The 13655-nt window shown below is 44.3% G+C and overlaps 1 protein-coding gene across 5 annotated transcripts in view; it reads right to left on the bottom strand.

Moving 5' to 3' along the window:
- The window catches only part of Kmt2e (lysine methyltransferase 2E (inactive)), a 99817-nt gene extending 90722 nt beyond the window's left edge, over positions 1 to 9095 (bottom strand). For 4 of the 5 annotated variants that reach the window (XM_004652885.3, XM_045135479.1, XM_045135480.1 and 1 more), the window contains exon 1: positions 8712 to 9095. The gene's annotated coding sequence lies outside the window, so the exon portion shown is untranslated. The remainder of the gene's footprint in view (positions 1 to 8711) is intronic. The other variant, XM_045135482.1, reaches the window with a different exon arrangement.
- Positions 9096 to 13655: the final 4560 nt, after the last annotated feature.

Below are 13655 nucleotides of genomic sequence, written 5' to 3'. Positions count from 1 at the left end.
GAATTCCAGGTCAGTTTAGGCTACAGTGAGACCCTGCCTTGAAAAACCAAAAAAAAAAAAAAAAAAAAACTCCAATAAGGGCTAGAGAGATGGCTTAGCAGTTAAGCACTTGGCTGTGAAGCCTAAGACCCCGGTTCAAGGCTCGATTCCCCAGGTACCATGTTAGCCAGATACACAAGGGGCACACGCATCTGGAGTTCATTTGCAGTGGCTGGAAACCCTGGTGCACCCATTCTCTCTATCTGCCTCTTTCTCTCTCTGTCACTCTCAAATAAATAAAAATGAATTAAAAAAATTTAAAAACTCAAGTAATAATAATTGTTTTTAAAAATTATATGAGATGGACTGGAGAAATGGCTTAGTGGTTACAGCTCTTGCCTGTAAAGCATAATGACCTAGGTTTGATTTCTCACTACCCATGTAAGCCAGATGCAAAAGGTGGCACATGCATCAAGTTCATTTGCAGTAGCTAGAGGCCCTGGCACAACCATTCATTCATTCTCCCCCCCCCTCTCAAATAAATAAATACAGTCCATTTTGGAAGAGGAGGTAGAAAGAATATAAGAGCCAAAGGAAAGGTAGAACTGCTTACAATGCAATCTTCCAGACACAAAATGGTCTAAACATCCATGACCTAGCATTGTCTGGAACTACCTACACAAGACCCTCAATAAGAGGAGGAAAAGATGACAACATCAAAATTAAAGGTTAATTAACAGACTAATTGATGAGCTGGAGAGATGGCTTAAGCAGTTAAGGTGTTTGCCTGCAAAGCCAAAGGACCCCAATCAATTCCTCAGGACCCACATAAGCCACATGCACAAGGTGGCACATGCATCTGGAGTTTGTTTGCAGTGGCTAGAGACCCTGGTGTACCCACTCTCTCTCTCTCTTTTGCTCTCTCTGCCTCTTTCTCTCTCTCAAATAAATAAAACTTTTTAAAAAAAATAGAGCGACTAATTGAGAGGGGGAGGGAATATGATGGAGGGTAGATTTCTGAGGGGAAAGTGGGAGAGGGGACGGAATTATCATGGCTTATTTATCTAGTTATGGAAGCTGACAATAAAAAAAAAGTTTTTAAAAGGGGGCTGGAGAGATGGCTCAACGGTTAAGATGCTTGCTTGCAAAGCAAAAGGACCCAGGTTTGATTCCCCAGTACCCATGTACACCAGATGCACAAGGTGGGGCATGCATCTTGAGTTTGTTTGCAACAGCTTATTCATTCTATCTGCCTGTATCTCTCTCTTTCTCTTTATCTCAAATAAGGTAAATAAACAAAAAAGATAAAGCACTGGGGAGGCAGAGGTAGGAGGATCACCATGACTTTGAGGCCACCCTGAGACTCCATAGTCCAGGTCAGCCTAGGCTAGAGTGAGACCCTATACTGAAAAAAAAAAAAAAATAAATAAATAAATAAACAAAATAAAAAATAAAAAAGAACTGTTTCTGTTAAAGAAAAAGTTAAAAAAATTGTGTGAGATAAAATGTTAAGACAACACAAGTATATGAACTTAAAATTTATTTTACAAATCAAGACAAACTCAATCCTATTGTCCTATCTAGGCTTTTTTAGTCAAAGATTCAGGCCTTAAATGCTGCAACTAGGTTGGCGACCACACAGGTGTGATTGCTCAATATTATCTTTCTCAAAAATAAACTTGAGGGCCAAGAATGCTTCTTCCTTCTAAGCAACCTAAGAGTTACTAGGAACTGTTTTTCTTCTCCAATTATAAAAATAAAAGTTATGAATCATTTTATTTCTCATTTTCTTTTTCTTTCTTTTTGTAATTAACATTGCAAGTTAGCATACAACGTAATGGGTTTCATCACGGCATTTTCATGCACATGATCATAACTATAATTCATCCCCCTTTTCCACTGCTCTCCTTCATGCCTCGTTCTCTTTCTAGTTGGCACCCTCTCCCCGCCCCATCTCGCGATTGTCTCCCTTCTGCTTTCATGTCTCATACATTCCATTACCTTCTCTTTTTCTTGTTTCATATTTTCTTAACCAAACTTCACACTTCAGTTTTAAAATGTAAAACACAGTATTTTAAAATGATGTATACTCATCTTATTGTTTATTAAATTGTTGTATTACAGGTTATCCTCTCTTTAAAAGAACTAAGGTTTCAGCCGGGCATGGTAGCACATGCCTTTAACCCCAGCATTCAGGAGGTAGATGTATCACTGTGAGTTCAAGGCCACCCAGAGACTACATAATTAATTCCAGGTCAGCCTGGGCCACAGTAGACCCTACCATGGAAAACCAAAAAATAAAAAACAAAAACAAAAACAAACAAACAAACAAAAAACCTAAGGTTTGTGTTGATGCAACATAAGCAAAACAATTCTTGGGGACTGTGGAGTAGCTACGAGTGAAGAATGCTTGTGGGCTGGAGAGATGGCTTAGCGGTTAAGTGCTTGCGTGTGAAGCCTAAGGACCTTGGTTCAAGGCTCGATTCCCCAGGACCCACGTTAGTCAGATGCATAAGAGGGCACACACATCTGGAGTTCGTATGCAGTAGCTGGAGGCCCTGGCACGCCATTCTCTCTCTCTCTCTCTCTCTCTCTGTCTCTATCTGTCACTTTCAAAAAAAAAAAAAAAAAAGAGTGCTTGTGTGGCATGCACCACATAAACTAGGCAGAGTCATATATACACCTGTTATTCCAGCACTCAGGAAGTGGAGGCTGTAAGGTCAGAAGTTCAAGGTCATGTTTAGCTACATAGTATGTGTGAGACCAAGTCTGGGATACATGACACTATCTCACAAACAAAACAAAATAAAAATTTTGTTGACCTGTTGCACTGAAAATGTTTAACATCTCCAAGGCTTAGTTTCTGTAAATAACCAATTGAGATTTCCAGTAAAATTGTAGAATTAATCTAAAAACAAGTCAATTGCTTTTTCTTTCTCTCTCTCTCTCTCTTTTTTTTTTTTTGGTTTTTCAAGGTAGGGTTTCACTCTAGCCCAGACTGACCTGGAATTTACTACGTAATCTCAGGGTAGAATTCTCGGTGATCCTCCTATCTCTGCCTCCCTAGTGCTGAGATTAAAGGCATGCACCACCATGCTCGGCTTGTCAATTGCTTCTTAAACTGTCTAAGATTGTGATATGACTTAGGAATGGTCTGGTAGAAAAGAACTGATTTCATACCAAGTGAAACATCAAGAAAAAATTTAACAAGGGTTTTCCTAAATCAGATTTAAGAAGCAATCTAGTTACTAATCATTAGTAAAAACTTTCTGTATCCTTAAACATATAATTTACATATAAACTAATTAATTTAGTTTAAACATATAAACTAATTTAGTTTGAGTTACTATCATTTGATATTTAATGTAGCACTCATTATGGAAGTTTACAATAACAACAATTTTCTTCACCTCATAATATGAGGCTAAGTTCTTACCTCTATAAAAAACTCATACTTTAGGTTGTAGAGACGGCTCACCAGCTAAGGCACTTGCCTGCAAAGCCTAAGAACCTAGGTTCAATTCCCCAGTATCCATATAAAGCGAGATGCACAGGTGGCGCATGCATCTGAAGTTCATTTACAATGGCTACAGGCCCTGGAACTTCCATTATCTCTATATGGCCCCTCATGAATAATTAAATAAATATACTCATAGTTTAATAGTAATAGCTAGAATTTTAGTTAAGTACCATCTACTTTAAATTTAGCATGGAAAGCAACTTTTAACCACAAATGTTCTTTTAAATTAAATACTTACATAATACAAAAAAAGTTCAGCATTAAAAAAATAAGGACCTTTCCAAAATTTCTATATCACAAAATAAACAACAAATTGCAGGTATTTCAATTTTGAACCCAGCCTAAAAGCTAGTATTCATACAGCAGTATTTCAAGCAGATAGTATTTTTTAAAATTTATTTGCAAGCAGATATATATATACATTACCACACACATACATAAAATGGGCAAACTAGGGCCTCTAGCCAGTGCAAACTACAGACGCATCCTTGTGCGTGTGGCTTACGTGGGTCCTGGGGAACTGAACCGAGGTCCTTTGGCTTTGCAGGCAAGCACCTTAACCACTAAGCCATCTCTCCAGCCCCAGTAGACAGTATCTTAAAATGCAGTATTAGCCAGGCATGGCGGTACACGCCTTTAATCCCAGCAGAGGTAGGAGGATCATCATGAGTTGGAGGCTACCAAGTCAGCCTGAGCTACAGTGAAACACTGCCTCGAAAAACAAAACAAAACAAAACCCTGTAGTATTATGTATATGGCCAATACTCTAAAAGGTATTTTACCATAAAGTAAAAAAAGAATATTAGACTCAAGAGTAACAAATCTCCTAGAACACAAGATTTAATACTAACTATGACAAAACAGCCCCTGAGCACCCTATTTCAAATATAAACGTGTTTGTCTAAACACCACTTTTAAGTTCAATAAATAATTGAGCAGCTTTCATCTGCTAAGAGTAAATCCTTTAAAGATAAAAGATATTCTAATTTTATTATTTTTTAAACATAGTATGCTTTAAGATAACCAAATATCCTGGGGTTTTTGTGTCAACGCTGACCCCCACCCCCAGGTAGGGTCTCACTATAGCCCAGGCTGACCTTGGATTCACTATGTAGTCTCAGGGTGGCCTTGAATTCACTTTGATCCTCCTACCTCTGCCTCCCAGAGTACTGGGATTAAAGGTGTGCACCACATGCTGCCCTAGTTAGTCTAAAGAGTTCTTTTCAACTTAATTTAAATACAGTGATTTTATTTATTTATTTATTTTTGAGAAAGAGAGTTGGCATGCCAGGGTCTCTAGCCACTGCAACTGAACTCCAGACGCCACTTTGTACACATGTGTGACCTTGTGCACACACATCACCTTGTGTGTCTGGCTTAAATGGGCTCTGGAAAGTTGAACCTGTGTCCTTAGGATCTGCAGGCAATTACTTTAACAGCTAAGCCATCTCTCCAACCCTAAATCTGGCAATTTTTGATAGAATAAACAAAAAGTTAACACAGCAAATATTTTACATAAATGTAAACATAGTCCACTACCTCATAATTAAACATTTTTTACACTTAAACACTACTATGGTTATACCCATGTGTAGTCCAATAGTAACTTCTAGAAAGGCAAAACTATTAGTATTTTCATAACATATCTACAAAAATAAAATTATATGTTTAAGAAATTAATGCATGAAAATTAGAGTATTATTCTAAGAAATCAAGGTACAAATTCAAAAAGGTGTTATGGTGAAGATTCTCTGGCTAGAAGCCATGAGTAAGACAAGCCAAAATTGTAGGAGACTTATCAGAGTCCTGATAACTTTAACAGATATTAACAGCTTTTACTATCACCATGACTACAGAACTGACGGGAAATGCAAATGGATAAAGGTTCTCAACTTAAATAGGGGTCAAAGAGATTCCTTAATTTATACTGACAACAAAAGTCAAGTATAATCACAATGTAGTCTCGGAAAATAAAACTTATCCTCTGATTACATTACAGGTTTTCTACAAACCCACTTAAACACATAAACAAGTAATCCTTCAAACTCAGCTATCCTAAGAACAAAGCCCATTTGACTGAGTTCCACCCCCAACTCCCCCCAAGGGACCAAATGTTTCAAAATTCTCGGAACCAGAAATTACACATACCTTTCAATAAATTTGCCTCTACAATCCCAATTTAAAACATGTAGAGTCAATTGATACCAAAAAAAAAATCAGAGCTGTGTTATTATAAAGTAACTTTTTAAGATATAGTCCAATGATTTTTTAAAAATTCGAATTTTACAGGCATCAAAATAAACAAAAAAAAAAGAAGTAAATAAAACCCAAAGCAAGCTAGGATAAAGAAAGCTAGCAGATGTAAGGAACCTTTTCTTATTTCTAACTTGATGTGTGTGTGTGTGTGTGTGTGTGTGTGTGTGTATGAGTGTGGAGCCAGGTCAGACAATTTATATCTAGAGCTGACCAAGGTCAATATGAAGAAAACCATGGTATGTACAGGCAATGTTCCTCCCTTCTATTGCTACATAAATTAAATTTCTAACAATATACTGACACAAAGTTTCAAATATTAACCTTCTGAACCACAAATCATAACCCATAGCACATAAAATAAAGCCAGTATCTAGATCCATGTACTTAACCAAGGGCAAGGGCATAATACACATTAGTAACCCCAAATTTCTATGCAAACTCTTCCACTACACATTAACATTTCATTGGATAATAAATTATTTCAAAAATTCTAAGGCTGTGTCCTCAGTCATGAAGGATGAAATTCATTGGTATATACAACAGCCTGATCTAGCTATTTCTATGATTATTTTGTAGAATAAAACCTTGTCATCAATCTAGTACATGTATTTGCCATGTGAGGTAAATTATGCTCTAAAGTATTTACAGTGAAATAATGAATCATGAAAGGGTGATTCTCTCCAACCTTTTTAAGTGCCACTGTATTGAAAGGCACTCATCTTTCAGTTGCTCCACAATCAGAAGGGCTATTACCATCAATGGCCCACTCATATCTCTTTGCTTAGTTCAGCCTAAAAAGATAAACCTCCCACTATGCAAATGATTCTAATCATTTACACTTTCAAAGAAACACTAAATTAAATGCACCTGACAATTTAACTTTCAGCCTCAGTCTGTAAGATTCTGACAATGGTATAAAAATGGATTCAAAACCCTATTATGGTAATAATGCTTTTATTTAAGGCCTATTAAAATAGACTAAATTCCACAATCCCATAGTAGGTAAGTAGTCATGGGGGAGGGGCGGGGTCAAGAACAGAAGCCTTACTTTTTCCTTACATAATGATGATAGCATGTTACATGACAGATTAAAAAGGCAGCAAAGCATGAAGCTTCACTTTACCAAATACACAAGCCAACTGAAAATTCTTAGTGAAGGCTTTCAATACATGGGAAAATTGATTGCAAAATATAATAATGGAAAGAGCAGCATCTCTACACCCAGTGAAGTAACAGGTTTAGGCTTGTTTGTTCAGCTTCCTAAAATTTATTCTGAAACAGAATACAAAAACGCAAATGAACAAAACTGAGTTACATGAGAAATGTTTTACTGAAGATTAAAATTTTGAACCATACAAAACAGGCTACACTTATTTATAAAACATTCAAATTTACTTTTCTATATTAGATAAGAGAGGGTCAAATTAGGGCCACCATAAACTACTATTCGTACCTAAATAAGATGCTTTAATGTTAAAGAACACCCTGATTACTGAAATTTGCATGGTTACCTGAATGTTGTTTTTTTTTTTTCAAAAGTAGTGTTGCTTTATTTGCCTCTCTGGAAAAACCAATAAAATTAAATCAACTAAGACACAGCATTATAATTTGTAATAAAAGCAACACATTTATGTAAGTGGCTTGGAGAAGGGAAAAAAAGCCGTTTTTTTTTCATGTAAACATAATAAGCCTGTAATATGCTGCAGACAAACGCACTGCATGGGGTGTGGAGGACCCGAGCTGATTAGATTACCACAACATCAGCCTGGGGCCGCCATTTTTAGAATCTGTAAAGGACAAAAGAGGGAAATTACAGTTTTTACTCTCCATCTCAGAAATTAATGGTAAAAAGGAACTATTTCCCAATTAGATATTGGTATCTTTAACCTAGAGTTGAATGCACGTCGCTTAATTCTCTCCAAGGTCTCCAGAACTCCAAACACCTTACATTAACCACATCTCTAAAAGGTGAATAAAATAGGTAACACACGGATTTACTCTAGGACTAACTCCAATAATCTTGGACTTGAAATTCAATCATTCTTGAGAGAGACAGAGAGAAGGGGGGGAGGGGGTGCCAGCTAGGGCGGATCTGTAAGGAACTAAGGCCGGTGGCAGCGAGCACTCGGGCTTGTGTTTTCTCTCCCTCCTCCCCCGTTCAGCACAGGGAACCGTTTGTTTCTCGTCGGGGTCGGCTGCCACGGCGGTAGTGCCAATCCTTCGGCCCGAACGAGCTGTTCAGAACCGAGCCATATTGTGGATTCTGAGGCTCCAGCCCGGTAAAGGACGGCGGTAAAGCCAGAGGAGTGGGGGAGGAGACTGGCAGGGCTGGGGTGACCACCTTAGGGGCGGGTTCACCCCGTCCGGGAGAGGATGAGAGGAGCTGTCTCTCTCCTACAAAGAGGGCGAGCCGGGGCGTTCTTCCAAAGCCCTTCGCGGTGGCCGGGCATCGTGCGGGAGGCCGGCGAGGAAGAAAGGGAAGCCTCGGCCGACGGGGCCTGCACAGCCCGCCCGCCGGCCTGTGGGCACCCGAGCACCAGCGACGCCCGCCCCTGAGGAAGGGGAGCGCGGGCAGCCCCGGGGCCGTCAAGTGCCCGGCACTCGGTGCCCGGTGCCCTCCCGCCTTCCAGCCCTCGGCGGGCCTGCGAAGCTGGGCGCCCCCTCCCGCAACTCCCACTTCCCAAAGGAGGGGTTCAACTGCCAGTCCACCTCCACACACCGCCTCCGGTACCCTAAAACCCCGCCATAAGGCTCCCCTTGCCAGCCACAGGCAAGCGGGAGGATGAATGCGCTTCACACAAGCCCCGGCCGAGACACCTGAGCGCCCGCGTCCTGAGGAGGAGGAGGAGGAGGATGGGAGGCCCCGCGGCCCCCGGGGCGCAAGTGTCCCCCCGCACCCCACCTCTCACACACACACACCCTCACCGACCCCGGCCCGGAGACGACAGGCACTGACCTGTGATGTTCACACACCAGACACCCGGACCCCGTTATCCGCTCGCCCCCAAAGTCTCCGGCTCCACAGCACGTCGGCCGCTCCGACGACTCCCCCCCCCGCGTCTCCCCCGGACAGCAGCCACTGCGGACGCGGGGACGCGGCTCCACACACCCCCTCCCCGCACAGCAGCGCGCAGCCTTCTCCAACCAGGAACCGCGCAGTCCGGGTGGGGGGGGGGGTTGGACGAGGACCAGGACGAGGAGGAGGAGGGGAGCTCCCGGGGCCGACGACACGAACGCGGAGGAGACGGCGGCGAGCTCGCTTCCCAGCGTCGGTGCCTCCCTCAGTCGCCGCTCGCCAACTCAGCCACGACGTCCCCACTCGGCCTCCGGCGCCCGCTCCCTGTCACTGCTTCTTCTCGCTCTGGGAAAATGGCGGCGGCGGCGGCGGCGGCAGCGGCGGCGGCGGCGACGGCAGCGACGGCAGCGGCGGCGGCGGCGGCGACGGCGGCGGCGGCGGCAAGTGCACGGGGCCCGCCCGCCCCGCTCCGCAGGGGCAGGGGGGAGGGGACGAAGCCGCCCGCCGCCATTTTGCTTATGGGCTGCCGCCCGCTCACGCGAGCGGGCGAGCGAGCGAGCGAGCAAGATGTCACGGCTTCAGGCCGAGAGGTGGACCAGACTCGCGCAACAAGTTTTCATCGAAGGTTTGGGGAAAGCCCTGGCTATTTTGGTGAGGTTGCTTCTTGGTTCTATTTTTTTCCCCCCTCCTCACTTGGTCTCCTTAAAAGTCGGGGTGTAGGGGATGCCACTAGTAGGGTGGTGACAAGCAGCGGGGCCTGGGAACGACACCCCCCCACATCACCACCGCGTCCCGTGGACCTCCTAAACGGATGCACTTGCCTCCCCCACACACACACCACCACCCCCCAAACAAACTGAATCTGGGGCCCCCCCGCCCCCCAGCGTGGGGTGAACCCGGTGGGGTTGTCCCTTGGACGCCCACTAGTGGCTTGAGGCCGCTCCAGTGCGCAGACTCCGGGCACCGGATCAAAGCGGAGCTGGCGAGTCGGGCGGCCTAATGGATGGCGGACCGAGAAAACGGAAGGGGTGGGGGAGCAGGAAAAAAGCACAAGACATTCGTAGCCGCCGTCTGTGCCACCGCGTACCGGGGTAAAATCTGCCGTCGCTGTCTCCTGTAGTTTTCTGGGTTTCCCCCCCATCCCGGGACGGGGAAAGATTTTTATTTTTTCTCCCCGCCGCGGAACGTTGTGCGCGGAGTTCTTTTTATGGTGCTGGTGACTTAAGGGGGGCGGGGGGGACAAGAACCGGGTATCTGGAAGAAAAAGAATTGCGGAAGGGAGGCGAAAAATAAATCAGAGGTTCCCCGCCCCCAACAACACACACACACAAACACGGCAACTACGACTCTAGTGTTTTTCGGGGCCTTTTCCCCACCACCACCAACGAAATGGCGGTTCTCCCCGTCTTCTTGCCCTACAGCGCCACCCGGGGCGCTCGATGACAGAAGAGTGGGGAGAGGCAGAGGCGGACCCGGCAGCCAATCGCGTCCCGATGTATTCCGTAGGGCGCGCCGTGATTGGTTGGCGATGACCTCATGCTGCAGCAGCGGGTGGGGCCTAAAGCCTGACGTGGGGGAGGGAGGCTGTTGCAAAAGGCAGAGAGAGGGAGAGGGAGAGAGGAGTGACGATGGGGGGAATCGTTGCCGGCCGCGGCCTCGATCATGGAACTCAGAGAGCGGTGGCGAAGGAAACCGCAAGGCTCTTCCCTGAACCGTTCTCTCCTCTCCCTGCGCGAGGTGAGGGCCCTGGCTCGGCCTCTGCGAGACTTTTGGGGCGCTGGCGCGGCTGAGGAGACACGCTTTCTCCTGTGACTTTTTTTTTTTTTTTGTAACTGCGTCAGGGCAAGATGGCGCCGGGTCTCCTTGGGGCGCGGGGGATGGAGGGGGGAGAGGCACGTCCGCCGCCGCCGCCGCAGCGCATGTGACCGGCTGCATTCCTCTGGGCTTTGGCTCCGAACCCAGGCGGGGGCGGGGACGGGGCTGGGGCGGACGAGACCGTGGTGCGGCCGGTCGGCGTTGGCGGCCTGAAGAGGAAGAGATGACAGTTTGAAAGCGCTTCCCCTCCCCCATGCAGCTGCGTCTCCCGCGGGGGTGGGGGTGGGGAGGGGAAGCCCCCCGGAGGGACACTCCTTTCGGGGTGTGACGGCTGGTGGCGGTGGAGGAGGGAAGGTTTGGCGCCCTATTTTTTTTTCTTCCCCTCTCTGCCTTTCTCCTTGCGAAGCGTACTTACGTAAGGTGTCAGATCCCTGCAGTGCAAATCCGAATCAAGTGTGAGGCCCTCGAGGGCCACGGGGATGAGAAACGGGGACAGGCTTAGCTGCTTCAGGGCGCCACGTCCAGGGGTGTCGGTCGTGCGCTGGGAAACGCGAAGGTTCGCAGACGTGCATAGAAAAAAGCTCAGCAGTCCCAAAGTTTGGAAGCAAGTGAATAACGCCAAGAACGTCTTTTATTGGCCTAGCACATACAAGCAGCCAAGGACTATCGTTTGAATTCAGGGTCCCTGTTTTTTCCAGAGTTTAGATTTCTTAGGTACTTCTTTCCCACAACCACCACCCCCCCGTTTACATCCTGCGATGATGTTTAATCATATCGGTGGGACTTATAATGATCGTTAGTAATACAGAATTACCTCTGCTAGTGTTTTACTCTGAAATTTGAAAGGGCATCTAAGTAAAAGAGGGATTTATAAGCGTTTCTAGTAAATATTCGTTAGGGGCCCTGTATCTGCTTTGAGCACATTTGTAGTATAAACTATTTTCAGTGGCTTTTTTTTGTTTGTTTTGAAGTGGGATTATATAGTCTGGCTTTAGACCCCATCCTCCTGCATCAACTTCCACCATCCTGAAATTACAGCAATTTATGCCCTAAACTCGGCCTAATTTTTTGACAAAACAGATAGTTGGTATTAGGAGAATATGAGTGCTTATGGTACCTAAAAATGATAACTGTACCCTGGGGTCCAGGTTGTGAGATTTCCTTTAGTTGTAGGCTGTTGATAGTTTGAAAACAAGATTGAGTTTTTAATTAATCTGTGTAGCCTTAAATCCCATTAGTAGTTATTGTGGGTTTTTGGTAACTGAATGTGAATGGCCTAAAATAAACCGTATTTAAAATGTAAATACTTATAGAGTACAAAGAATCTAACAAGTGCAAAAGCCCTTTTTCTTTGCCCACTAAGCTGTTAAAACAGACATTTTGAATAAGAATTCTGGAATAATTTCAAGGGTCGCTTTTTTCTCAGGTGTGCCATTTCTTTTCTCATAGCAACTTTTCTTTGAAAAAGGACTAAGTATGAAGTGGATTATAAATTTCAGAATGTTCCTACTCACTGTCTTACTAAAGAAAAGAGGCCATTTTCTAAGCTAATGGGGTAACATACCCCCTGTACTTTTCATCCACACCTCGGGCTCATTGCTCTTGTTCTTCCCAGTCACTAAACTCAAGAAATAAGTGTTGGGTTTTTGTCTTTTTGATTTTGCCATGTCATTTTAAATACTTGGAAGCTAGGCTTGGTGACACATACTTGTAATCCTGGCATTTGGGAGGCCATCTTATACTACATAGGGCTTTGGAAGCCAACCTGAGCTAGGGGAGACATTGTCTCTGAGCAATATCCTTTGTACCTTTTCTAGTTTTTTTTTTCACCTCCATGTTAGGTTGTTTTTTTTTTTTAAAGCTTCAGAGCTGCAGATTCTGAATGCTAAAAGCTTTAGGGGTCACAGGTTTTCTAAGCTCATAAAAATGCCAAGCTTTCTGGATGTGGTGGCGCAGGCCTTCAATCCCACGGAAGGCAGGGGTAGGAGGATCACTATAACATGTTCAAGGCCACCCTGAGACTACATAGTGAATTCCAGGTCAGCCTGGGTTAGAGACCCTACCTCGAAAACACTGCCCTCCCCCTAAAAAAAACATACCAGGCTTAGTACCTGATTCCTAAGAACTTCTGCAACCTAATGCTTTCAAAAAGATCAAGCTGATCCCTAACCCTTATTTTGTCTGTTCAATTTTAGTACTCTTTTTGGAAAAAAAAATTGTTGATTTGCATGCATGTATTCACACATGGGTGTGCACACAGGTTCTCTTGTCAGTGCAGATGAGTGCCATATGCTTGTGCAACTTTACATCCAGCTTTATGTGGGTACTGGGGAGTTGAACTGGGGCTGGCAGGCCATCTCTCCAGCCCCAATTGTAGTATTCTTACTGGGTTTACATAGCATATATTGATATGGTAAAATACATACCATCTCAAAAGTGTGCCATTCCATACCTGCGTCCCTTCATCCTGTCTGGAGTGATCCTTCTCCCTTCTGGATAACACTACTTTAGCCTTCTCCATTGCCTCTTGAAACTTCCAGCACTGAGCCATTGTTTACATTGATGACCCAACCCAGTGATTGACACTTAGTAGGCATTTGGGCATACATGTTTCTTTAGAAACAGGATTAAACACATCTTTTCGGCTTTTTTTGTTTTGTTTTGTTTATTTTTCAAGGTAGGGTAGCCCAGGCTGACTTGGCATTCACTATGTAGTCCCAGAGTGGCCTCACTGCAATCCTACCTCTACCTTCCAAATGCTTGGATTAAAGATGTGCGCTACCAACACCTGGCTAAGATGAAACATTTTTCTAATTGACTGCAAGCAGTAAAATTGTAGGCTTTTAAGCTTTAAAAAACAAACTTTTAACCTCTAGAGTCTGGATCAAGAAAAAAAAGATGAGGCAAGTAAAGCAGGCCACATTTGATGGGTCAGAGATAATTATGCAAAAGAGAGAGAAAAAGAAAAGCTGGACTGAGGGGTTTTGGATATTTACCTTCCTCAAATGTAGAGGACAGTTGTACCTGTCGACTTAGCAATAAATATCAAATCCAGGGTTTATGACCCCT

Source organism: Jaculus jaculus, chromosome 16 (assembly GCF_020740685.1).
Source record: "Jaculus jaculus isolate mJacJac1 chromosome 16, mJacJac1.mat.Y.cur, whole genome shotgun sequence".
Lineage (NCBI taxonomy): Eukaryota > Metazoa > Chordata > Mammalia > Rodentia > Dipodidae > Jaculus > Jaculus jaculus.
This window is presented reverse-complemented; position numbering and strand designations above follow the sequence as displayed.